General features: G+C 36.0%; 1 protein-coding gene and 1 non-coding gene across 2 annotated transcripts in view; both read right to left on the bottom strand.

Moving 5' to 3' along the window:
- Window positions 1–23,918, bottom strand: part of Lhfpl6 (LHFPL tetraspan subfamily member 6) — a 237,282-nt gene that overhangs the window by 95,328 nt on the left and 118,036 nt on the right. The window lies entirely within an intron of this gene.
- LOC141413091 (U6 spliceosomal RNA) lies at window positions 3,667–3,773 on the bottom strand. The gene has a single exon (XR_012437915.1). It is a non-coding gene; the product is annotated as a U6 spliceosomal RNA (small nuclear RNA).

The following is a 23,918-nucleotide window of genomic DNA, read 5'->3' as shown; positions in this document are numbered from 1 at the left end:
TGAAGAGGCAGGAGCAATGTCATCTAAAAATCTGGCAACTGAATAAGTTCTATAACTATAAAGATAAGCCCAGATATTAGACTCAATAGAAATTACAGCTCATTCCAATATCTCTACTTCTTTTCTGCAAACAGTATACAGATTAATGCACAACATTACTACGATCATTGCTGGTGGTAGCCTAGATTTAGACATGGGAAAGAAGGCTGGGCATGGTGGCCTGTATCTGCAACCCCATCTACTCGCAAGTCTGAGGCAGGGGATTGTAACTTCAAAGGCCAGCGTGGGTAATATGGTGAGATTCCATCTTAAAAAAGAAAAAATTAGATCATTACTAAGAGAAATCACATGCTGATAATTCTTTGTAATGGAATTTTTAGTTGTTTAAGCCATCACTCATGAGAGAACACTAAATCCAGAAAGGTGAAATATTCTCTTTATTTTCCAATGTTAATCCAACAGGATCGTATGGCAATATTTAAAATGCCTATCACTGAAAACACTTACTGAAAGACTTTAATGAATTCATTAATGTGTTTATTTCAAGATGAATAAGAATAATTTTTTATTTTTCTTAAAGGGGAAAAACACTAATAGACTTGGATTTGCAATGAAAGGAACTTGGAGGGGGGAGTAAACTTGGAGCGGGGAGAGTGGCCTTGGAGGGGGGAAGTGGACTTGGAAGAGGGGAGTGGACTTGGCCATTTAGAAGCTGGCAAAACAATGTGAAGAGATGCATCTGGAGTCATCTGATCCAGGAAACAGATCCTAACACTGTCATAAAATCCTAGGACTGACTTCACCATGTGCAAGCAGAAATGGAAGTTTTTCCTCATTTGCAGCTTTAACACCAGCAAAGGTGGTCTACTGGCCAGAGAGCAGCAGGGTGCTTTTCAATTTCACTTCAGACCTGTACCTCTAGTCCTGTCCCTGGTGTCTTGGCCAACTACAACCTGTCCTTCTAAGGCCCAATGACATGATATTCCTGTTTTCTCACAGTAAGGAACTAAGCCCATATGTGTTTGAAATATATTTTAATGGCAGTCCAAAGAAATTTACAATCAATTCTAAATCAGACAAATTAATAGAGTAGTTTTTTGTTCATACACTTATAAAGATTTAGAGTTGTAATCAATGTTCTCTAATGTATCGTGGTCTAAAGTATAGATGGATACCATATTAAGAATAATGGAAAAGTAGTTGCTAGGAAAAACATTTTTTTCAAGATTGAAGACCACTTTTTAATAATTTTTCTATAATTATTGGCCCTTTCACTTTTTAATAGCACAGGCTGGAACTCACTATACAGCCCAAGCAAGCTGGACTCAAACTCTCAATCTTCCTGCTTCTGCTTCCTGAGTGCTGGAATTATAGGCCTGTGCCACTACCTCTGTTTTTTTTTTTTTCTATAATTACTTACAAAAGCTGATTTATAATTTTTCCATTTAAAAATATTGCTACTGTGAAATAGTTAACAGTCATCTCCAAGTTTGGGCTTAAAAATGAACCAAAATGTATGTAAAACACTGCCCTATCTTTAATTTACATGATGAAACCTTTCAAAGGACAGAATGTTAGCTATATAATGATCCAAATTATCCAAGCAGTGAAGATCTCATTACTGTAGGCACCATTGGATCCATCCTACACTGAAAATTAAATGGTATTATGCCGACCTAAAGATAATAATATCTGTGACTTGATTGCCAATCTACCCATGGTCAATGATTAAAGGGCTCAATGATTCTGACATGAAAAAGAAACAAGAGGAATTTCAAACTAAAATTGAATATTTGGTTATTTACACCAGCTTTGCATCAGATTTGCCATTTCTGATTCCTTATTGTCACATCTCACTTACCTTTAAACATCTATCTAGCAATGTTATATATTTGGAACATAAGTGAAAAATCAATGAGTCATGGTGCAGAAGTCAGGCAATAAAACTCCACTATGTCTTGGAAGAGAAGCCCTTACGTCATCAGCTCCAAAGATTATTTGTTTTTATATTTGGTGACCTGTTTTCTAAATCCAAAGAATCTTAAAAACCATGAGGAAATGGGGTAGGATTGCCATATATCTTATGAGACAGAAAGACAATGGTTAGTAATAGCAGAGAAAATAGAAAATCCATTAAAACCAATAGATGCTTACAAAGCACATTGTTCTAGAAAGGCAACAATAGGATCTAACACTCACCAACATCCCCTGGCATCACCGTGCTAGATGCATGACAGAAGAGCTGATGTTCATTTGGATGTCTGATTCTGTCTGCTGCAGTCAGTTTAATAAGATAAAATTATTAATTCATTTTAGAAATCTACTCATCTAAAAATCTCAAAATGGATGTATAGGTGTGTTTGTGCATGTGTGTGTGTGTGTGTGTGTGTGTGAGAGAGAGAGAGAGAGATACCTATCTAGTTACAGGTATAAGTAGAAGCTTCTATCTCTATATACTTGTCTATCGAGAGATACTTAGATTCTAAGTACTTCAAGTCGATTGGGCCTGGATTCAGTGGTGTTGCTAATGTAGTTGGCAATCTTAGTTCCTGTCTACTTGATTTCAATCATTAAAAAATGGGCTCTTGGTAGGTTTGGTGTAAGTGAATGCAATTTTTGTAGGTCAAAAACAGTCAAATACCAGCCCTGTCATATGGTCCTAGTTAATATTATACATTTCAAAACATTACAGGCTATTTTGTGATCTGTATATTTTCACTGCTATTATATTTTTACTGAGTCCCAATACAAAATTAAATTAGCTATAAACATATAGTAACTGGATGGTGGGGACTCTGATTTGGGATAAAAATTATAATTAATGCTCTAATGGAAACCGTAGTGATGAAAAATGCTGATACTTGAAAGATCGTATGTTAGGGCTTTCAATTACCACAGATTTACCAGGGAGTTCAATCCTAACTCACATTAATATTGTGTAGCTTTTTATTTCTACTACCAAGAAGATAGAGGGGACGTAACACCACTTAATGGTTTCTCATCACTCAGAAAAGTGCAGCAAAGCTGAAGAGAGAATTGTTATGTTTTTCTCCCAGGCATGAAATCCACTTTGTTTGTTTATCAAGGAAGGAGAATTAGTTAAATATACAGATTCAATGGAAGAAATTATTAAATTCATTCATATTTCTAGCAAAAAAAGGTTTAAACATTTGTTTTACTCTACAGTGACTAAAATACTGAGTGACTGGTAATGGATAAAAGAAAAATACCTTATGACTTAATTATAAGTAAATTTCTTTCTTAGTCAAGTGTATGTTTTTTAGCTTAAGAAGATCAAGATTTATAATTGGTGACAATCTTTTCTAAGAAACAACCGACCTATATTCAGCCTGTAATATATCTTAGCCAAAGGAAAAAAACCTGCTCACAAAATCCACTATCCAGAATACTTACACTATTTGAAGACTTTAAATAAGCTTGTTTTGTGCTTAAATGAATGCTATTCAAAAGATGAAAGTAGTACATTTTGGAAGTACAGGAAAGCTATTTATAACCAAGCATGGTATTAGAATGATAGCTTAATTATTTAATGTTATAGCAGTACATTTCTATACTGCTAATCTTCTTTTGCCAGCCAGTTTCATAAAGCACAGTTAAGTCAAATGGGTTTCCTTTTCCTTTTTCTTTTTTTTTTTTTTTTTTTTTTTTTATATGGAACGCTTCACGAATTTGCGTGTCATCCTTGCGCAGGGGCCATGCTAATCTTCTCTGTATCGTTCCAATTTTAGTATATGTGCTGCCGAAGCGAGCACTCCTTTTCCTTTTTCTTTTAATTTTTTTAAAAAGCTTTATCAAGTTATACTTTTCACTAGTATTCCTAAAGATTCAATTATATTCAAATCATTTCTGTTAACTACTGGGAGAAAAATCCTGTCTATGCATGGCAATAAAACCACAGAAAGTAGAAAGGAAAGACTACAGGAAATGTATGCATGCATGTGTATTGCTCTTTTGAGAATAGATGGGCTTAAGAAATATTTTTGGAAAAGGTCCATGAACTGAATGAATGTGAACTTCGTCGAACCCCAAGAGGACCCCCGAACATTAAAGGAACAAAAGCTTCCTATAGAAAATTTGTTATGTACAGTTATGTCAACTTAATAAAAAAAAAAAAAAGGTGGGGAGGGGAGTATAAGACAGAGAACTTAAAAGAGGTCAATAGAATTATACCATCTGGTCCCACTCCCCACTGGGCTGCAAAGGGAAGTGAGGCAATCCACAGGATACCTCAGGTTTAGTCCGGACAAAGCTTCACAGAAACAGAAAATCAACACAGCCAAATGCACTGAAAAACAGCCAGCATCCATGGAATATTATAGAGTGCTAATAGAACTTAATATATGAAATGTTTGTCCTTCAAGGAGAAACTCTTACACACTAAGCCAGTGAGTACTGGTTTTGATACGAATTGCCCAATTCAGAAATATAGCCTTCAACTTAGAGAAATCAAAGGAGGCTCACATATTTTGGTTAATGCAAGCATAAAACCACAATTGCCAATATTGCAATAATGTTCTCAAACTCTAAAGTGGAATAGGGGAGAAACTCCTTCATTTCTTTACAAATACCAGTGCTGTCTCACAGGTCAGTTGCAGTGTGGGCTGACAGAAAGACTTTGTATAGACTGATATGGCCCATTGTGGTAACCCCGAGGTGGTGGTTGTCTTTCTGCTGCCTCCTAAAGTCTCTCCTTCAAATACCAGGGTTAAAATATCAAAGACATAATTCAAGCTCAAGAAAAAGTAGCAGGAATAACAGCTAAGGCATAAATATAGGAGAAGCTAAAAGCAGATGTATTCATTGATTGTGTTAACTGGAACAGCCACTCAATGAAATGAAAAGAAATTCTAGTCCTTTTTGCTTTTAGAATGCCCACCCCTTGCCCATTTGGCCTCATCCTCTAGTCTCCTGATCCACCCTTTGGTTTTGTCCATCTGTCCCAGTTTCCTTCCCCCCAGAGAGTGTGACCTCATTGCTACTCTGCAATAAATGCATGCGCCCTGGGCAGCCTGGGAAAAACTGAGATGCCAGGAACAAAAAGGTCTCCCTGGAATCCTGACCTTTACAAGCTTTCTATTGACACTTTGCTCATCTATACACACCAGGTAGAGAAATACACAGGGAAATTCTTTTTTTAGTCTTATCCTATGAGTTGAGTCATTCTTCCACCTATGGGAATACATTTATTTGCACTGACTTTACTTGAAGAACTACATAGTGATTCTGGAGTAAACAAGGACAATTGATTCAAATAAAATATCTAAGCAATGTATCATTGAGTGTGCATTTTTGAAAAGGCAAGCAAGTTAAAAAATTAACTGAGCTATGTAAGTTTTAGTCTTTTGTAGCACCTGCAGTTTTATTGCAAGTAAGCCTTGAAGTACCTCATGATATTCATTTAAACTTATTCACTGTTTTATGCTTCTAAACATTCAGAACCTTTTATCTTAGAGAGAAACTAATCTTTATGTATTATGTCTTATAGTGTTTACTTTCTTTAAATCTTATGTTAGTAATATCGTCTGATTTTCATGAAAATATTTAACATGGGAGCTGGGCACCAGTGGCTCACACCTGTAATCCTAGCTACTCAGGAGGCAGAGATGGGAAGGACTACAGTTCCAGGCCAACCCGGGCAAACAGTTCAAGAGACCCCCATCTCAGCAGAAAAAAACTGGGTGTGGTGGTGTATGCATGTCATCCCAGCTACTGTGGGAAGCAAAAATAGGGAAATTGTGGTCCAGACCCACCTGGGCAAAAAATGAGATCAGAGCAAAGAGGCTGAAGTTGTGGCTGAAATGATAGCGTGCCTGCCTTGTCAGTGTGATGCCCTGAGTTTGATTCTCAGTACTGAAATAAATAAATAAATAAATAAAATATTTTACATTGGGAAGGCAATGATGTAAAAAAGAGCTAAGTGAAAATCATGGCACACAGTGAGTAATGGAGTGTTTCTACTTCCACTTCCTCAATAGCCTGCCTGACCTGAGACAAGTCCCTTCTCTTGGCAATGGAGGTACTCCATTCATTCCATTTTTAATTCAACACTTATGAGTTGAAGAGGGTGGATTGCTGCACCATCTCTACCATGACTGGAGAAAGAATTCAACAAACAAGTCTTGTGTATGATGCATTTAAAGAGAAGAAAAATCTAACTTTCTCTTCAATACAATAGGCCACCAACTACAAAAGAGAACTGGAAGAGTCCTAAGTCGAGCTCAAGACCAGGAGTTTTGGGTGTCTACACATGCTTGCTTGGATGATCTTCAATTGTGTTCTTTTACTGAATCCTCCAGGCAAATGCAGTTGGTTTCAGAATTACTTATTGCTTTGAATGGTCCAACCTCGTTTGACTTCCAGCTATGGGGATAATCAAAACCATGCTCAATTGAGAATTAAAGGAATATTAGGTCTCAAGCTACTCTTAAATATTCTAACATATCTTTGTTATAGATTATTATATCACTGCAGGATAGATTAAGAACCTAGAAAAATGAAAGTAAGATTGTTGAAATCTGTAATTAATACTTTAAAACATAATGTGGTCAGGCATGGTGGTATATAGTAAATGCAGCACTCTGGAGGCTAAAGTAGGAGAATCATGAGTTCAAGATCAGCCTGGGCTACATAGTGAGACCTTGTTTCAACAAAGCAAAACAGAACATAATGCAATGCCATTTGATCTTCTGGGTTGGTGATAATGCCTAACTTCTCTATAGTGTTTCCTTAAGAGTTGTAATCAAGGGGTACCTGGGCAAGAGTTGAGTTCACTCAAAGTGTAGTACTTAAATTCTTTCTGTAGTTCCATTTTAGCATCACCTGACCAACGTCAGGTTGGTACTTTAAAGAACTGCCATTTGTAGATAGAATGGATGTGTTATTACACATACTCATCCCATCTGGTTCTTAGTGATATTACTTAAAAGAACAGAAATACAATATTTTCACCAAATAGATCATAATACATATAACTGCTGATATTTTAACTCATTAAAAATGTTATGTAATAGAATTATTATAGAGTGACCTTCACTTTTTTCTTTTTATTATTATCACTTTGGAGAGTCTGTTAATGAGATCCAAATGGATTTTAGTTGTTTAATGTCTAAATCATTTAACAAATTTTACTGAGCTCCCAGAGTACACAGAGAACACCACCTAAAGCGGTTGCCAATGTCAGAGCAGTGGGCAGTCACCTGGAATTGCAATCTGAATTAGTCACTGAAGAAAACACAGGAAGTGGAAAAGCTGAAGTTTCCACAGCATGCACAGAAATAACTGAGTATAAAAATATACTCTCTTCTCATAAAAAAAGAAAAGGTGTGACTTTGTTTTCACATACTATCAATGTTTTTAACCTTAAAATTACATCATTTGAAATAACAAATTCTTTTTTCTATTTTTGTCAAAAACTAATGACCTATATTCTAAACTTTCAAGAATTTCATTAGTTCTGGAGGAAGTAGACATGCATGTCACAGCAGCAAAGGAGACCTGCTCTGAACCCTAAAAAGGAAAGATGGTTTTTGAGACAATAACCTGATTTATTTCGCTGGGGACAAGACTTTCAAGTCTCTTGTTACTTCTCAGAGTAGCTGTAATGCATTTATCAAATGTTATGAGGCAGTTACTTCACCTGCTCTAGTCATCAGAGGCAAATAAGATTACCATGTGAAAGAGAGGAGACAGAGAAGTTGTTTTGCTAACACCATTAAAGTCACACCACCAACATTACTATTAAATGAACAGAACACATAACGAAAAAATAAAGAAAACTCAGAAATTGACTCTATTTCTGATGAGACATATGGTGTACAGGAATACATGCATGTGGCAGAAGAATCCACTAGCCACATCCTAAACACTAGATAGGATGAAAATACACTGATTCTTAGAGATTTGACTGCCAGAGAATGAAGGTAATAAAAGCTGCAACACAGTGCTCAGCCTGGTTAACAAGGAAGAGGAACAGTCTAGTAGCAAGCAAGGAAAGGACACAAGCTTCCGGAATGCAAAAACCATTGCTAAAATAGTTGGACTCAGATCTAGGTAAGTGTCAGTTTTTTGAAGGTGATTATTAACCAAACTCAGCCAAATCTTCCTGGAGGTAACTTGAAGACTGGCCCCTCCCCCCAAAAAAAAAAAGAACTGAAAAATATTTTTTGGAGAAAAATATATTTGCTCTGCCAACATCAGAGGATTATTTAAAAGATGACTACTTAAGGATTTTACTTTACTCTCAGACCTGCAAAAAGCTCACAGATAGCAGAAATATACTTGCCCTTTTGAAAAATTGGGAAAAGTCAAGGAATTAAGGTGTATCTTGCTTGAATATACTTCAATGTATCAACGTATTTCCTTGCTGTTATTCATGAAACCATTTGACCTAAAACTCTTGAACAAACCCAAAGATATAAAGGGTTGAGATAGGTATGTGAGTATCAACACTTTGGTTAAAGGTCTCTTACTTGCTTCTGTGGATACACGGGGTTTACTCTCACTTGGTTCTCCTGGGCCCTCTACCTAGCAGAGTTGGATTTTATGTCATTGGGTTTTATACCTGCATTTCAAAATCAAATTTAGAAATAATTTCAATCCTGAGAGGTCCCTTTGGAAACAGGAAGAGGGAACATGTCCAACTCATTTTATGAGATGACTAACATCCTGATGTTGAAATAATCCAAAGATATCATGAGAAAAAAGAACTACAGATCAGCAGACACAAAGATCAATAGACAAAAAAACTCTAAACAAAATCTTAGCAAACTGAATAAAAATATAATTAGGACAACATATTGTGAACATGTTGGGTTTATCCCAGGAATGCATGACAATGTAATTAACCATGTTAACAGATTTTTGACAAAGATGCCAAGGTAATTCAAAAGGGGAAAAGATAGACTTTTCTATTAATGGTGCTGGATCAACTGGATTGCTGCATGGAAAAAAACCCAAAAAACTTCAGACTACATTAAAAAATTAAGTCTAAATGGATTATGGGTCTCAATATGAGAAATAAAATCTTAGAGAAAATATTTGTGACATTTGTTTAGGCAAAGATTTGTTAAGGAAAAAAAAAAAGACTTCATCAAACCAAAACTCTACTATTTGAAAGATAGTTAGGAAAACTAAAATTTAGACAACAGACTAGAAAGAATATTTGCAAAGCATATGTACAACAAATAGCTTGCTTCCAGAAATGTATGAACAAGGCTTACAATTCAAGAAGATAAGCAATAATTAAAACAGCAAAATATTTGAAGAGACACTTCACAAAATAAAGTCTACAAATGGGCAGTAAATACATGAAAAGAAATTCATCACCACTAGCTATTAGGGAAACGTAAATTAAAACCACCATGAGATACCACTATGGAGCTACTGAGCAATCTGAAGTTAAAATGACTGACAATACGAGGTGCTAGAAAGGAAGTGGAACAAGTGGCACTCTCAGACACTGCTGATGAGAATGCAAAACCATGTACACACTTTAGAAACCAATATGGTGATTTCTTATACAACTAAAAGTACACTTACCATATGATCCAGAAATTCTATTCCTAGGTATTTATTCAAGAGAAGTGAAAACTTACATCTGCACAAAGGCAAAGCCATAAGACAAAAGCAACATCAGAAGCACATCAAGGAAAAGATTGACTGTAGAGATCACAAGACAACTATTTAAGATTAGGGAACTGTTTTATATCTTGATGATGGTGGTGGTTAATAAACTGTATACATTACCAAAAGTCATCAATTCAAACCATTAAAGAGGGAAAATCCTGCTGTATGAAATAATAATTTAGTAAATCAAAGCTAATGTTACTATTTATACACAACCTGTGGGAATAGAAAATGACATAGAAAAATATTACAGAATAGCACAATGAAATTAAGACATTAAGAGGAGACTGATCAGAAATCCAGACCCTAAAATATCAAATTCAGCCCAAATATACTATCTTCAAAAACTATGAATATCATCCAGTAGGATTTATTTTATGAAAAACTGTTCATTAAGAGAAAGAGCAGTAGTTATAGCTTTTTCTGAGTAAATTTGAAAATGGGAAAACACAAGGAAAAATAAGAACAGTGAGAAAGAAAATGAAGGTAAGTGAAAGCAAACAGAGCCAGCAACCAAGGCAAATAGGTAGAGAGGAAAAAACATGTAAACTACAAATGAGGAAAGCAAAACCTGAAATTAAAGGAAGGTTAAGAAGTCCAAATTTGGCTGGGAATGTGAAATATGAGACTGCTAGCATATTATTTTGTTGTAAAGTTAAAATGTTGTTAAGGAAATACCAAAGAAATAACTGGAAGAATTTCTTTCCAGATGTTTTCAACACAATTTTTTTTTCCATCTATGAAATGTAGCCTTTGGGTGCCTTTCAAAATTTTATTTGGCTCCTTTAAACTTAAATAACTCAAAACAGAGTTTCCTTTCCAAAGTTTTTTAATTTTAATAATTCTCTTCAAGGATTTCAAAATGCTTATGAAATTATTTTCCACTGTAAAGCAGAAGAGTAACAGGAAGATGGATTATAAAACTTACCTGTGTTCTAATTCCAAGTCTATCAGTGACTATGTGAGGAGGATAAGTCTCTCTGTGTGTGTTTAAAAAAATAAACTCTTTTCCAGTTCCAATTATTTCCTTCTTTCCTTCCTTCCTTCCTTCCTCCCTCCCTCCCTTCCTTTCTTCCTTCCTTCCTTCTTTCCTTCCTTTTCCTCTTCCTCTTCCTTTTTGCTCTTCCTTTCCTTAATGCTTTACTCATGCTTTTTCCTTTCTCCCTGTCTCCTTGCCTCATTTACAACGAATGTTGAGATTACTCACTAGGCTGAGCACATTGCTGCCAAGGACACAAAACCACATATGACCAGTTCTGCTCAAGATTTGGACTTGCCATTAGACAGCTAATTTATCAGTAATAAGTTTTAATGCTTTCACATTAAAGCAAAGCAACTATTGAACATTCTATCCTCTAATACTAATCTTTTCAAGTATAAAAGCATGATTTTCTTTCCTACGGTAATTGAAACCTTTTTGGACACAACATTTTTTTTTCTAGTTATACACTCATTAATCTCTTCATTTCCTAAATGTCATGTCTTCACATTTCAGTTTGGAATTTTTAAACTCAACCTGACAAGACAGCCTGAGGGTCCTTCATACTTAAGGCTATAAACACAGCCACGTGAATTTAAGGATAATCATTTGTGGCAACAACAAAAGCTCCAACAATCCAGACTATAAATACTTTCAGAGAAATGTGCTTCATTTTGGCAAAGACTGTGATGTGCAAGAAATCACTTAGAATAGGTTTGAAAATATCCTGACTGGTACTGGCAGCTCAGCCTATCTTTCAACTCTTCTAGATTCTGATTATGAGAAAGAATGTGGAGTACAAAGATCTTGTTTTTTTTAAAGACAATGTACCATTATATATTAATCCCCCCCTTCTTAATTTATTTTACACTATTCAATGAATCCCTTGAGCATCTACAGAAATTTCTTTTTGTATGCTCTGGCTAATGAATCTTTGCAAATTAGCAGGCGTTTCAATCAAAATTTTGCATGACATGCTTGGTAATTTGCTTGATATAACCTATAAGACCAGGCAGGCTAAAGAAAGAGCAAAGCCCACATCCACCTTTGTACAAGTCAAACTTAAGAATCGAAGAGCTGATTATCTAAAGATCATGGAAAAAAAAAATCCTCTCGTGGAATCAAGAAGAGATGAATCTTTTCCTTTGGGAAGGGAATGGCTGGTGAGGTTCACTTCCCTCCCTGTTCCAAAACCTTTCATTTAGTCTCAAGAGGAGACACTTCAACAGGAATTATGGTCCAAATATTAAAGTTCCTGCCCTGTGAGAAAGCATCACTGGTCTGTACTTGGGGGAAAACCAAAAACAACCCAAACAAAAGCAGCTAGCCCAAGACTCACAGCGTCTTAGCAATTCTGTATTATGATTTCTTAAAAAGTAATAATTTTTTTTAGTTCTTTTAAGTCACTTGGTACAGAACCCAGGGTGACATTTGTGGGTACTTAATAAACAGTATTTAATTGCAAAACAAATGAAAACAGGGTTGGTTATTTTGAGAGTCATGCTCTTGAATGACTTGAACTGCTAACAGATGCTTACGTAGGAGTTAGCTCCCTGGAAGTAGACATTTAGTTTGCTCTTTGGAAATATTAGTGGAGAGACATGACTCTCTCTGTGATCCTGCCAGAACTTTAAAACAAAACATTCTCTCATTTCTGCATGTTCACATCTAGCTCCACGTGCAAGGACAAATAAATGAGACACAACTCCACAGTCCACAGCCAATCTGGAGAGTTTTAACATCATCTCAAGTCATTGTTCCTTACGCAAGTTTTCCCTTATAGTTGGGACATTATTAAGGATGGTTTATATTCAGAAATACTAAGGCTGTTCTATGACAATATGAAAAAAAAAAGGCTCTTCATTACACCTGAGGAAGGAAATTGAGAAGAGTGGAAGCAAAGGGATAGTGGTGCTATGGTTTGGATGTGGTTTATCTCCCAAGGATTCACTTGATAGATGTGGTCCCCAGTGTGGAAGTACTGGGACATGGTGGAACATTTAGGAGGTGGAGCATAGGGCAAAGTAATTAGGTCACTGGAGTGGTACTCTCAGAAGGGATTAATGTAACTCTCATGGGAACCTAGTTAGTTCCAGTGACAGAAGGTTTTTACAAAAGAGCAGGACTGGCCCCTCCCTGCTCTCTGGTTTCTTGTCTCACCACTTGATCTTTTTTGCATGCACTCCCTCCACCATGAGGGCCTCATCAGAGACCACGTGGGTGAGCTGATTGATCTTCAACTTTCAGTCTCCAAAACAGCTAAATAAATCTCTTCTTCATATGTTACCCAGCTCTGGTATTTTGTTACAGCAACAACAACAAAAGACATGCAGTTAGAAAAGCCAAGAAGAAAATTTACCTGGAAAGTGGCTGCTGAAGTCTTTGTTTCCAAAAACAGTTTCAGACCAGCATACAATGGTACATTCAATTTTAATTTCTTGTAATATGAGCTTACTCCAGATATTTGTCACATCATCAATTATTATTATGTTTTTAGATTTAGACATTTCTCACAATAGACAGAAGATAAAGATTTATTAAAAAAAAAAAAGAAAAGAGAGAGAAGAAAAAAGAAAGGAAGAAAGAAAAGAAAACAAAGGAGCCCTATGGCTGAGATTATCACCTAGGGGTTTGGAAAGTCAGACACCATCTCAGGGCAGAGCAGAGATGGAGCTGTATCTCTTGCCTCAGACAAGTGTGGCGAATGTGACAACCAGAGGTCAGTCTTTTCTCACTGAACTATGCATTCTCTAACTCTATGAGTACAGTCTGTCAGCCTCTGATCCCTTTTCCCTCATTATCTCTCTTCAGAAATCCCCTGGATGACAGAGTGCAAACATCACCTGTAGATGGAAAAGTGGAGGCCACCAGCCTTCAGAAATATTTACCCAAGGATTTATTTATCAACATGTCATTACAAGAATTGTCATTGCCAGGACTTGACCTTCTGAAATGGTGTTACCTCAGTAGAGCTTTTTGACTACAGCTAAAATTCCTTTGCTTTGGTTGGCTCTTTTTATTTTTAAATGTGTGTGTGCCACCACATCTCACACACTGAGTCTCTGGGAAAGTTTAGTGAATTGAAGATATCTGGTTTTTGCTCTCACATAATTGTCAATTGGTTTCATTTAATATCATTTCCCTCTTCAAAACTTTCCAAATTCTACCATTTTATCCCTGTAAGGCTGCATGTCATTCCAAAGACCATTAGAGAAAGGGGACAAACCTGTATTAAGCAACAAATAAATGTTACACACTAAGCAATGCACTTTTAATAACAATCTCATTCTTTGAAGGGAGAGTGGATATTACTTTCAGTATTTGATAGATAAGGAAACAAATTCAGATAAGTCACACAAGCAATACGTGGTGGAGAGGGTGAATTAACTAAGGTATATTATAAGCACTTTTGTAAATGTCACAATGTATCCTCAGTACAACAATAATATGATAATAAAAATAAAATTAAATAATAATAAAAAAAGAATGAAATGCAGGTCTGTTTGATTCCAAGTGCTAGTGATGCTCTGCTGAGTGTGATTCTCAAAAGTCCCAGGAATTGAAGTTTTGTGAAGACAAAGTCAGAGTCTCACTCTTCAGGATGGGCTCTGGGTATTGTTATGGTTATTTTCGAGGAAAAGGGTACAGCAAACCAGGCTGGAATAATACAAGATATTACTGTCTAATGTTTTCCAGTTCTCCAAGAAGGGTCTCATGAATGTGTTTGGGAAAGGAAAGTAGTTCTCGAAGAGAATTTGCATCCCAGTATAACTACTCTTTCTGTAACTCACTCACAAGGTACAGAACAATAGGAAACAGGCTTTATCATTATTTTCAATTCAGATTGAGAGATTCTATCAAGAGTGATGTGTTGAAAAGATTCTGGGTCATGCCAGCAGATTCATCAACCACCCTTCTTCCATACATGCACCTGGTAGTCTGACCAAATGAGTTCAACCTTGTATGACCGCAGTCTCCCCTACTATCATCCCTATAAATTCTTTTCAACCATACAACCATTTTGTTCATAAGTAACTTACATATTATCAAAAGTTGGGTGGAGAAAGATAGAGCTAAGAACTATAGTGAATCCTATTGTTTACTTCACCAGTTTTGGGTTTTTTGTGGGGTTACTGGGCTTTGAACTCAAGGACTCATGCTTCCCAGGTAGGTGCTCTATCACTAGAGCCACGCCTCTAGCCCATACTCCACTAGTCTTGATATAAGTAGTAGAAAGTGATCAGAGTCAGCCTTGGCAGAGTTCTTTTACTAATAAAATGATTCAACATAGCGAAAGTATATCCATTACAAAAATCTAATCTATCCAAACTCTCCCATCAACATCTGTATTGCATACATATATTTATTTGGGTAGGTTAAAGGTCATTTTACCTTAATCTCTAAGGGCCCGTGACACGTCCATGTGGAGAATTTCTACATTGGAAGAGAAAGATTTTAGCTAGAAAGATTCAACCAGGTAAGTAAGGATAGAGAAGGGCAGGGAGGTGTAGATCCTCACAGTTATTATTTGTAGTAAGGAATTCTCTTGTAGCAATTGGTTTCCTAAGAGGCTTTGTTGTACCACACCCAGATTATGATTGGTCATGTGCAAATTAACAAATCCTGATATGGACTGTAGATAGACATCCTGCAGTTAGTCTGTCAAAACCTTCACCTATCAGACTATAGGCTTTCCAGATATGCACTTAGGGAAAGCTTGCTATGCTGATGCTGATTAGATGTGAATGCCTTTATTATGAGGTAGCCTTCCAATTGCTGTTGGCAAGGCTATGCCAGAGTGGGACTTGGAGCTGTAACTCACACACTTCATACACTCTACGCAAGTAAAAATAGGCAGGATACAGGGAATTCTGAACCAGGTAGGTATTCAAAAAGGTAAGTTTTCAAACAGGTCTGTGATTTGCATTTCTTTTTATAAATGCAATGATGAAATAGTTCGTGAATTAGGACTCAAAGGGGTAGCATATTTAAAAGTCTTTCAACATAGAAACACCAGAGGGAATAAATGGAATATATTAAACTAGAGGGGATATGTGGCACCAACTAAATCTTTCCAAAGGTAATTTTTATCTAAATTAACAAATTGAGGGAATAATGCTGGGAATGGACCCTATATAAAATGTTTGATCTATAGGAGTTGATTCCATATGAGAGAATGGCTATAAAAACATTTTTAATCTCTAGCTATAAGATTGAAAAACATAAAGAAGCCGAAATTGGCATTTCTTTTATTCTATTCCATGAAATCTATTAGCTAAAGATGTACCTAAGTATGGTTATATTATAACATTCAAAAAAATGCAATGTAAATAAATCAAAATATCAGGAAAAAACAGTCTTTTGTCAGACTTAATGTTTTAATTTGGGTTTTGAATATTTATTTTGTCACTGTGGAAATAAAGTAGATGACCTATTCCAGAGAACTGAGGATTGTGTACTTGTTTCTCTCTTTAATCAATAACATACAATGGGGAAAAGCATGGCCATAACTGTTATTCTAGTTAATTATCCTGGAATGAGATCTCAGACTCACATACTGAAGGAGTCCTTCAGATAATTCAGTGCATATTATGTCTGGGAACAGTATCTTCTAATGGGGCAATTGTTAGCTAAAGGAGTACAAAGAGTCAACAATCTTCAGGGAGGGCTGCTGTCAAACAATATAAATCAAAGACCACAATTGATTAGCTAATTTGAGCAGTAAAAATAGACTAAGTTACCATGGCAATAAAAGAAGAATTGACAATTTGATCACCTGAGAGATTCTTTGTTCTCATGGGATTTCATAGAAATCAGAAACCACAAAGAGAAAATATTCACCATGTTACTAATACTAGTCATAAAATAATAATTATTTGTAATCTTTTTTTTTCTGAAGACATGGCTTTACCAATGTCATTTTTTTTTTCAGATGACCTGAGAAAGCTAGTGCATCCCAACCTATCATTAACAAGACATCCAGCAAGGAAATTGCTGGATGAAACATGGGTAAGAGTTCACAAATTCTAGTCTTGTCTGTCTCTGTGACCTCCAAAGAACTCACCCTCCCTAATTTAGAAAATACGTTCCCAACAAAGTTTCAAATTTTTCCTAACCAATTAATAAAATTCTAGGTTAAAGAATGAGAATTCTGATTTCCTCAGGTCATATTCCATCAAATTGCTGCTCCTCTTCCTGGGCACTCTATTCCAGAAGGGACAGCTGGAAGTGAACCACAGTATATAACTGAGAATGCTCATCTAGAAGAGGCAATCTGGGAAATGACTTAACCACCAACCTTTGTCTGAAAATATTTGAAACAGTCATCTATAGGGAAAAAAGTAGAGATCAGGTCTCTCCTACATGGTTAAGAGGGGTAGAATTTCTGGGTGGTTTGAGAGCAGAGACAGCCCATTATAAGGATCCTGATTTTGAGTCAACATGAAGACAAATAAAGGAGTGAGCTGTCTGGTGTGAGAGTCCTTTCACTGAAGAAAGGCTCTAGCATAGGCCAGCAATGACCTAGTAAGGTGTGTGTTTAGAGGATTCCTCCCAGTGCTCAGATCTCTGGTGGCTTCCTTTACAATCCTCTGACTGATCCTACATGTTGTGCTACTGGGTAAAGTATTCATAGTCTTTCTTGCAGCACTGCTTTCTCTGCTCTTTGGAAAACTGCTACTTTTTTAAGGCCCTCCTTTGTGCAGGGAAGGCTCTCTTCTTTATTGGGAGAGCCCACTTCTCTCCATTCTTCAACTCTGGATCTGTCATAAGAAGGAGAGATTTGGGGGATGGGAGAGAGGGGAGAAATGACCCAAACATTGTATGCATATATGAATAAAAAAATTTAAAATAAAAAAGAAATTAGAACTTTCATATGCTTAAAAAAAAAAAGGAGAGATTTAGACACATTATTTAGTAAATCTTAAAATGTTCATCCCAAATATTTGGATCTGAGTTTATTTGGCTAATTTTCCTAAGGCTCTCTCAATTTTATTGTCTTCTACTTCTACACTTTCGAATTGAGAAAAATGGAACACTTAGGCATCATTGGCAGAGGATAGAGAGCAAGATCTCCCCATTCAGATTCATCTCCACCTGACATCAGCATGAATTCAGGTTGAAAAATATTAATTATCCCCTGACCACATGTTGTGAGAAAACTAGGGATGAGTATTTCTCTATGTTTATGCCTCACCATCTTGAATAAAAAATTTGAAGCACTTATGAGTGTGCTTACTACAATAATGCCTGACTTTACAAAGGCCAAAAAAGTAATAATAACTATAAGACATAAATACTTGTAGTATCCTCTTGGGTGCTTCTTTAGGGAAGTATCCCATTAGCAGTTTGGAGCTCAGGCTTTGGATGGCCAGGGCTGAGCTATTACTTAGCCAATAACCAATTATGTGACTCTAGGTAATTTGGACTATTTTCTCATTTTATAGCATTTTAAAAAGTAAGAAAGCTCTTTCACTTCACTCACATCTCCATATCAATTTTACATAAGTAATTATTTATTATTCTAGATATATAGCCATTAAAGCTATATAAGAGTCCATGGTTCGTCATCAAACACCTTTTATAATGAAATTTTTCAAAGAACTTATCATAAGATGACACTGTAATAAACTGCATTAGTTTTTCCTATGTAAGTTTTTAAAATAGCTTTTAGGGAACCATATATCAAATATAGGAGGGCTAAATATAGAAATTTTATTCTGTCTTTACCCATCTACTTGCTTTAGTCCATAAGTGCTATTTTTTAAATAAACAGATTTTAATTAGTGACAAAGTGGTTAAAAAAAACCAGAGGTTTTCCATTTTAAAAGAATAATAAGCAAGTTATGATAAAATCAAACAAGGGACTACAGCAATTATGATTCCTGTTTACCGAGAGAAACTGGGTTTATTCTTTACCATCTCATTTGTGTCTCCACTATATGGTACCTCTTCTCCTTTACTTCCGTTATTCACTATCTTTCCTCTAGAACCTAAGCTTCCTGAATTTGGGTACCATGTCCTATCTGTGTTTATTTTCCTAATGTTCAGTATAATGCCTAACAGACGAAAAGCATTCTATACATATTTGTTGAATGAGTGGATATACCTACTATTTTCAACATTTATTCTTCATAATCTTGAAAGGGTGTCTCCATGTTCACAGGGCTGCTAACCCCTCTTGCTTGTCATGTTACTATAATGCTTCTTCTTCTTCATTCCAAATCCCTTACATTCAATGCCATTAAAGTCTTTCTCAGCTGTGACCATCCTTGGAAATTCTTGAAATAGAAGTATTGTTATCTTTTTCATAAATTTGCCCAAACCCAAATATATAATACAAAGTAATACAGATTTGTAATACAAAGTCCTTGATTAGTATTAGCTGATTTGTGCAAACCTGTATATTTCTAATAATCCTTTATTGCTTTTCTTCTAACTTCTTTCTGAAAATTCTTCATTCCTTAATTCCTCTTACCAACTCATTTTTCCATAATACAAAATGAACATTAAGCTGTTCCCTCATTAGCTGCTTACAGTAAGCATGTATTTCTGCCTGGTTTTGATCAATTGATTCCCAAGAGTGAACTGTCTGAGGGCAGCAGAGTCTGGGTCTCATCTCTGCACTCCAATCTTCTGGCAGATCATCTGGTATTGAGTAGCTCCTAGGAAAAATGCTGGCTGATTTCTTGAATTGGGCCAAGAGCCATGAAATATGTTGACATTTCTGTTATTGGCATAATGCCACGAAGATGCTCTTCATCCTTGGTCATGTCCTAAAAATAATATCATGATTTATACTCTGAAGTCCGTCGAAATTATTCATAGTCTCCAGGAAATTATCTGAATATATTTTCCTGATTGAAAACATCCAACATTAATCTTTTCCACTCCCATTGCCAATCACTTCTGACTTTCCTACCTCTGACAAAAATTCTAAGAGGAAGCAAAGTCTTGTATTGTTTTTCTCTCATCGAAAACTCAATCCTGATTTCATAAGGGAATTAATGTTATGATTTTCATCCGTGAGATAGTTTGAAGACGACAAAATATAAGAACCAAAACCTGAAACAGGTTTAAATTTAAACGTTCTATTAAATAAATACTTAGGCATTATTTCCTGTAGAAATACTTTAGCTAAGGCTGTGTGTCTTAGGCTAATACAACTTCTATTGTTCTAGGAGAAAATTCCTAAGCAGAAAATTTTCATCTTCAAGTAACTAGTTTCTGAAGAATCACATTTCTTAACTCTGTTTCCCGTAGAATTGTCCTCAGAGTTCTCCAAGTCAGACTCTACTTTTTATCTCCTGGTTTCTCTGGCAAATTCTTTCCCTTTCCATTCACGTCTCTCTCACACACATACCTTATTCTCTCAGCAGCTGGGAAGTAACTTATTGCCCAAAATATCTGAGAGTCAGAACCTTGTGGTGAGTCATTCATAGTGCCATCCTAATCTACTCATCTATCATCTGTAAACCACCAACCACAGCTCTCTCATCCTCTTTACTCACACAGTTCACAAACTGGCTCCTTTTCTCCTTTAAGGCAGCTAATGTCTTTCTTCACTGTGTTTCACTCTTATAAAATGTGGAACATGACGTTCCAGATTGTTTCCTCCTGGGCATATATCCCAAATCATAGCTCTGCTTCTCCACTATTGCTCTACCTTCCTGCTAGCCTTGTGGACAAACAAATGGGTAACAAATGGGTAAGTTTTTAGTTCTTGGTCAGGACCAAAACTAAAACTGGAAAAGTCATCAAAAGAATATATTAAATTTTATCTTTGGAAGCCAAAGATAACTTGTAGCAGAATTTGTGGGATCTAATCAACCAAGTTAGCTTCATCTATCTCCTCACTAAAATGAAATAGAGAACCAAAGGATAATTGAATAATTTCACAAAGCTCTTGCTAAATATCTGCTGTGTGCTACCAAGATACCCTTCATCCTTGGCCATGTCTTAAAAATAATGTCATGAACTGCACTCTGAAGTCCATCAAGATTATTCATGGTCTCTAGGTAATTATCTGAATATAGTTTCCTGATTAAAAACATCCATTATTCTTTTCTACTCTCATGATCCATCACTTATGACTTACCTATGATAAACATTCTCAGAGGAAACAGTCTTGGATTTTTTTCCTCTCATTGAAAACTCCATTCTGATTTCATAATGGAATTAATATTATGATTAGCAAGTTAAATCTATGCCAAACTATAGATGAAAATGCCACACATTGCCTCTTTCTACAAGGCTCATTACAATCAGTTGTAGATCCAAATATACACATACACACACATGCACAATCACATACAATCATTCTGGGATAGCATTATTACCATAGCAGAGACACAAGCAAAGCAGCACAAGTACACAAATCACCAGTGGTTAATCACATCTCAGGAAAAAAGCAAAGAAAATGAGGAAAGGATTATGAGAAGTACTACTTCTTTGTCTCCAGAACGTTAAGTGAAGTGGCCTTTGAGGTTTGCATAATCCAGCTAGCCATTTCATTTTATTCCTCACTTTTAAAACATATAGTCAAAATGTGCTAGCTAAAATGAAAATTTCTTTGATAAAACTTTTACTAAACTAAATGTGCAAGATGTCTTCTGCTTCAATATCTCTCATATCAAATGTAATATTTTTGGGGTTGAATTCAAGTGTGATATATTTAATACATTGTAAGAACTTTTGTAAATGCCGCAATGTATCCCCACCCAGCACAACAATTAAAAAAGTAATATTTTGTACTGGGTATGTTCAAAGAAGTATAAAGGAAAAACAGCTAATGTGTTTAATTTGTTAAGAAATCTCTTGTCAGTTTTAGACAATTGTGAGCTTCACTTTTATTTTAGTAATATTTAGCAATTTATTCTCAGTTCATATTCTATTTTTCACAGTCAAATTTTAAATCTCTATTGTATATCAGTTTTTATATGTTAAGCATTAATTTCTAAGAACTAAATTAAAAATGAAACGTCTTTCAATTATAAAAGCAGGCTTTTTAAAAATATCAATAAATCAAAATGAAATTTTATTTTGTTTTAGGATATAATAAATTGCAGTTCAGCTACACACACATACTTCTAACTTATCAAGTAGGGAAATTTATACTGCCATCAATTCCTAGTCTATGTTATATGGATGTATTATTTATAATAAATGACTAGTAATGCAGATAAATATATCAAACTAAAGATAAAATCCTAATTCTTGGTCCACTAAGTTTCTAAACTTGGAAGTTAACCTTAAAAAGAAATGGAGTGAAAAAAAAAAAAAAAACCTCACTGATTTCAAAACACGTTTAATAATGACTCAGGTTTTAGATATTGCTCTTCAATTTATAAGATGTTATTGCACAATATACTAGACATTTCTGTTAGTTGTCCAAAACAGGAATCAGATAATCACACTAAGTGGCCATTCTTCCTCACCCTCAGGAAGTGAGGCATTTGCTCACTAAATGATCATTGAGCAACCACCAGGAGCTAAGCACTATTCTAGCGACCTTGAGCTACATAGTTGAACACAAGGGGTCCTTCTGAAAGGCTTTAAGGACCAGCCAGGGAGACAGCCAAGACAATCAACATCCATCATGCAGTTGTGGTAAGAAGTAAGAACTGGGTGCTAAGGCAGGTTTTCTACAGAAAATTATGCCTGTGCTGAATTTTTAAAGACCAAAGAATGCAAAAGTATTGGCCAGAGGAAGCATGGATTTCTATCATTCCCACCTCCTGCCTTGAACACATCACTAATCTCTTCTCTTCTTTCCATCCTCACGGCCACTGCTTCATTTCTGACTCTCTGAAACCATTAGGAAATCAATTCCCTAGAAGGTTTTAGGTACTATGATAAATTGAGGCCTAGTGGGGGCAGAAATCAGAGGTTGGTCTTTTCACTATGGCTGGCAGCTCTGATGTCCGAACAGCCTTTTAACCATACACAGCCTATCCAGGAAGTCTCATAAAGTTAGTGAGCATGTAGGTCCCAGGGTCTCAGAGACTCTCTCCCAGCCTCTTTGTCTCCCAGCCTCATCTCTGAATCTCTGCATATATATTTATCAAGAACACATATAGTTCTGTTACTAAGTTGAATTTTAGTTGCTCTTACATTATGTGTTATTAGTTACCCATGTTTTGTAACATATGTACTATATTCTTAGAGACAAGGATGGTCAACCTCATAGAGAATCTAACCAAGACACTATCACTTGTTTTTATGGCATTAGACTTTATTCTTTTAGCACCAAACTTTAAGCTAATCTAAACATGATTATCATTACCACTAATTATTATCCTAGAAAGATCCAAAGTTATTTTCAATGAAAAAGGAATTTAAAAAATGTAATAACTCATCACCAAATGATTGTTAATCTTTTTCCAGATGGTGTGGATGAGATACATAGAATGCATTTATTCTCCTCCACCTGCTACCACAGGAAGGGAACACACGCTCCAGACAGGTGAAGAGGTATTCTGAAAGTGACAAATGGGTAATAGAGCTGAGACTAGAACCTTGGACTTCCAGGACTTCTGGCTCTCTCTCCAGTTTGCTTTCATCTTATCTCACTGGCCCTAGACTTGTAGTAGTTTATAAACAGGCCTTCTCCCTGTGGCTTTGTGTATCCTTTCCCAGCTGTTCACACATTGGCACAAGAGGAAGAAATCAGATAGTAACAATTAAAATCACTGATTCTTTTAAATCCAATTTAAAGTACCTTCCTTTCCTCACTGATTAGCATCCTTACAACTTCCACTTCCATTCACATCTTAAAGTTCTCTTCCTCCCATTAGACGTGTATAAGGGAGACGACTGTTAATGAGTCCCAATGCAGAAACAAATATGTCCTTTCTCGTTCTCTTGGTGTCTTCATTGTTACAGGACCTATCCTTTGAAGTCTGACAAACAACACAGCTTCTGTTTGATATTATTTCCTGGGGAGTGCGCCAAAGCTCAGAAGTGAGAATAAGAACATTTCTTTCCTCTCAGTGAACTTGAAAGGCTCTACCCTTCTTTATCAATAGCACTGGTATAGTCCTTTCTGCAACTGCAGCTAAAATCCCTTGAAGCCCTTCAGTTACAACTTGGCATTGTGAGAGTGGCAGTTATAGACAAAAGGGGATGGCTGAAGCAAAGCAGGGGTGTGTCTCCAGGGACACAGGGAACCCTCAAAGTTCAAGTTACAATAAGCAGGCCAGGGTTAGAGAGTGGGGATGCAGTGAAGGAGCAGAGGTTTCCATGGAGCCTCCTTGAAAGCAGGAGTTCTATGGACTTAATATCTTTTGCATCCACA

The sequence above is a fragment of the Castor canadensis genome, chromosome 10 (genome assembly GCF_047511655.1).
Source record: "Castor canadensis chromosome 10, mCasCan1.hap1v2, whole genome shotgun sequence".
NCBI lineage: Eukaryota > Metazoa > Chordata > Mammalia > Rodentia > Castoridae > Castor > Castor canadensis.
Note: the sequence above shows the minus strand (reverse complement) of the source record. Positions and strands in the feature narration are given on the sequence as shown.